We start from the raw sequence: 4258 nt of genomic DNA, 5'->3' as shown, positions 1-4258 counted from the left end.
CAAGGCAGGCAGATTGCTTAAACCCAGGAGTTTGAGACGAGCCTGGGCAACATGGTGAAACTCCATCTTTACAAAACATTAAAAAATGAGCTTGGCATGGTAGCACATGCCTGTGGTCCCAGCTACTGGGGAGGCTGAGGTGGGAGGAGCTCTTGAGCTTACGAAGTCGAGGTTGCAGTGAGCTGAAATTCTGCCACTGCACTCCAGCCCGGACAACAGAGTGAGACCCTGTCTTAAAGAAAAAAAGAAACACACACAAAGTTTACGATCTAGCAGGAGTTGTAGACATGGACAGAAATAATTAGAAGGCACTGTTCAAAGCACCCTAGGGCTGGGAGAAAGCAGGGCGACAATTTCTAGATGTAGAGGGTGGTAAAGAAGGCTTCATAAGAAATGTGAGGTGGGACCTTAAAAGATGAGTAACAAGCCCGGGCGCGGTGGCTCATACCTGTGATCCTAGCACTTTGGGAGGCAGAGGTGGGTAGATCACCTGAGGTCAGGAGTTCGAGACCAGTGTGGCCAACATGGCAAAACCCCGTCTCTACTAAAAATACAAAAGTTAGATGAGCGTCATGGTGCACACCAGTAATCCTAGCTTCTTGCAGGGCTGAGGCTGGAGAATCATTTGAGCCCGGGAGTTGGAGGTTGTGGTGATCCGAGATCGCGCCACTGCACTCCAGCCTGGGCAACACAACGAGACTCACAAAAAAAAGATGAGTAAGAAACATGCACCAAAGCATGAAATTGGGAAAGACCCTCTGGGTGTATGGAGATGAGAGGAGCAGGGATGGACTGTGTACACAATTTTCTTATCATTCCATCTTCCTTCCCTGCCTTCTTTCTTCGCTCATCGCTCTTGGTCGGTGAATACTGTATGTCTTCAGTTGTTCCCATCTCAAGCCTTATATAAAAATATCAGAGCCAGGCACAGTGGCTCATGCCTGTAATTCCAGCACTTTGGGAGGCCGAGGCAGGCAGATCACCTGAGGTCAGGAGTTCGAGAATAGCCTGGCCAACATGGCGAAACCCCAGATCTACTAAAAATACAAAAAAATTAGCTGGGCATGGTGGCTCATGGCTGTAGGCCCAGCTACTTGGGAGGCTGAGGCACCAGAATCACTAGAACCCGGGAGGCGGAGCTTGCAGTGAGCCGAGATCACACCACTGCACTCCAGCCTGGGCAACAGAGCGAGACTCTATCTCAAAAAAAAAAAAAAAAATTGGCCAGGCACAGTTGTACGCACCTATAGTCCCAGATATTCTGGAGGCTAAGGCAGAAGAATCACTTGAGCCCTGGATTTCAGGGCTATAGTGTGCTGTGTTGATCTGGTGTTCACGCGAAGTTCTGCATCAACATGGTGACTTCCTGGGAGTGGGGGACCACCAGGTTGCCTAAGGAGGGGTGAACCTGCCCAGGTTGGAAATAGAGCTGGTCAGAACTCCTGTGCTCATCAGTAGTAGAACTGCACCTGTGAATAGCCACCGCCCTCCAGCATGGGCAGCATAGCAAAACCCTGCCTCTTAAGATAAAAATTGGAAAACACTGGTAGGGAAAAAAAGGCTCTTTGGTCTAAATAAGTCTGGATTGGGTATACATGACACACAACTGGATGGATTGTGTTTATTTAGGAAGTAGAAAAGACTAAATTGCTTCCTATATCATGTTAAAGTGGTGACCCTAAACACACAGTCTCAGGATCACAGCCATCTTTGAATCTAGACTGAAGGAGCTGGCATTAGCAGGCCTGGTTTGAATAAAGTTGCCCTTTTAAGAGCATCACCTAAGACAGGTCACTGGAGCCTCACTGTTCCTTCACCCTCTAGGTTTTACATAGGGAAAGGAACCAAGGTTTTGCCTAACAGCACTATGCTGTCTGTAGAACAGAATTTTAATAAGTGCTCCCAAAAGTTACTTAACTGGAACCCCAAGATACTGAATGGTGGCTTCCACTCTCCCTGATCCTGTTCCCGTGGGAGACTCAACTATTGCTATTCCCATCCTGATTCAAAAAACCAGTTTGCTCTAGCTGCCCAGACTTCCCCACAGGCTGCATTCTTGCCCATGAGCTCATTGTTTTGGCTTCTTTGCCTGTATAAATCTACTGCCAGTGCCAGAGGTCTCAGCCTGGGGCCCCCTAACTAGCTGGGGCTGCATTCCATTCAGAATTTCACCACCCCCACTTGGTGTGCTTCCCGCCCTCATGTGGTCACATGTGTATGTTTACTCAAGTTAGCCTGGGACAAGGTGTGCTGGGATAGAGAGCCAAGGAAGCAGAGAAGGAAAAGAATGTTTAACTGTCAGGTTTCATCCTGGATTAGATTTCAGTAAATATGCTTTCAGTTCTGTGCCTTAAAAAATGATAATTTTCTTGTCTGGTAGGAGGAGCTGGTTTTGAAAATTTTGCTATACATTTCATAGTCTACCCTACTGGGCTGGTTATGACTCTCAGGTATTCATATTTGAAGAGGAGAATGCAGTTAATTCTCCCTGGGAAACACCGCATTCACATGCATTTTATTCCTGAAGCTCCCAAGCCCAGATCTATCAGGCCTGCCTTTCTCAGCTCGCACCGCCATCCTTTAGGTTGCCTGGAGCAATTCCCACCGTCTCTGGCCCTTGGTGGAAATGGGGGGAGGGGAGACAGCTGGCCTGCTGCAAGGGAGCAGCTGTTCGGTTTCACTGCTTTGTTACTGAACTTTCCTGAGGGGAGGGTACCTTGTTTATTTCCTTTTGCATGAGAGCCCAGATCTAAGGAAAGTGGGGCACACCTCAGGTGAAGGGCTCTGGAAAGAGCATTTCTCTTACTTTGCAGAGTTTTGGATTAATACTAAATGTTTAAGTGGTATACTCCTTTCCTCCACCCCCCTCTTCTTCATCTGTAAAAACAAAACCAAAAAACAAAACTGCAGGCTGCGGCTGTGGGAGGTGACCTTTTTTCATTTCTCAGAAATCCCTCATGAGGCAAAGCAGAGAAACAGAAAGAGGGAAACAACTTTGTGTCAAAATGAGGTTGTGTGTGTGTGTTTTGAAATGAGGTGGCTTGTTGTCAGCTTTAAGGAACAACAGCTCTGCAGAGGAGCCTGGTGATGGCGGGGAGGAGTGCTGGGCTACCTGCTTCCTTGCCCCTTGCCCCACTTCAAAGCTGGGTAGTGGGGTCAGGTATGAAACAGGATGGAAGTCTCTGTATCTTCCCTTCCCCATCATGAACAATGAAAGGTATATCAGTGCTACTGTATGAAAGAAAAATTTGACCAGTCACCGTGGCTCATGTCTGTAATCCCAGCACTTCGAAAGGCCGAGGTGGGTGGATCACCTGAGGTCAGGAGTCTGAGACCAGCCTGACCAACATGGCAAAATCCTGCCTCTACTAAAAATGGATGTGGTGCTGTGCACCTGTGGTCCCAGCTACTCGGGAGGTTGAGGCATGAGAATTGCTTGAACCTGGGATGCAGAGGTTGCAGTGAGCCTAGCGTGCTGCTGCACTCTAGCCTGGGCCAGTGAGACTATGTCTCAAAAAAAAAAAAAAAAAAGTAAATGCTTGTGGCTTACCATTATACATAAGCCTATGTTTGTAAGACAGTGTACCTTACCAACAAAGACCAGGAAAACTGTCATTTCCTGGACCCAGGAAAATTGGCAAGGCGCAGTTGCATGCGCCTGTAGTCCCAGATAATCTGGAGGCTAAGGCAGAAGAATCACTTGAGCCCCGGAGTTCAGGGCTATAGTGTGCTGTGTTGATCTGGTGTTCACGCGAAGTTCTGCATCAACATGGTGACTTCCTGGGAGTGGGGGACCACCAGGTTGCCTAAGGAGGGGTGAACCTGCCCAGGTTGGAAATAGAGCTGGTCAAAACTCCTGCGCTCATCAGTAGTGGAATTGCACCTGTGAATAGCCACCGCCCTCCAGCATGGGCAGCATAGCAAGACCCTGCCTCTTAAGATGAAAATTGGAAAACACTGGTAGGGAAAAAAAGGCTCTTTGGTCTAAATAAGTCTGGATTGGGTATACATGACACAAAACTATCATGAATTTGAAAGCATTTTTAATTTTTTGAAAGTTTGAAAACGTTTAAACAGAATTTTAGCTGAAAAGTCCTGAAAGATATTTGAAAAAAAAAAACAGCAAAAACACTTAAAACTATCCAAGGTTTGGGCTGTGCACAGTGGCTCACGCCTGTAATCCCAGCACTTTGGGAGGCCAAGGCAGGCGGATCACTTGAGGCCAGGAGCTCAAGACCAGCCTGGCCAACATGGCAAA

The sequence above is a fragment of the Colobus angolensis genome, unplaced genomic scaffold, assembly GCF_000951035.1.
Source record: "Colobus angolensis palliatus isolate OR3802 unplaced genomic scaffold, Cang.pa_1.0 Scaffold169, whole genome shotgun sequence".
Taxonomy (NCBI): Eukaryota; Metazoa; Chordata; class Mammalia; order Primates; family Cercopithecidae; genus Colobus; species Colobus angolensis.
The sequence above is the reverse complement of the archived record's forward strand: the minus strand, read 5'-3'. Positions refer to the sequence as shown.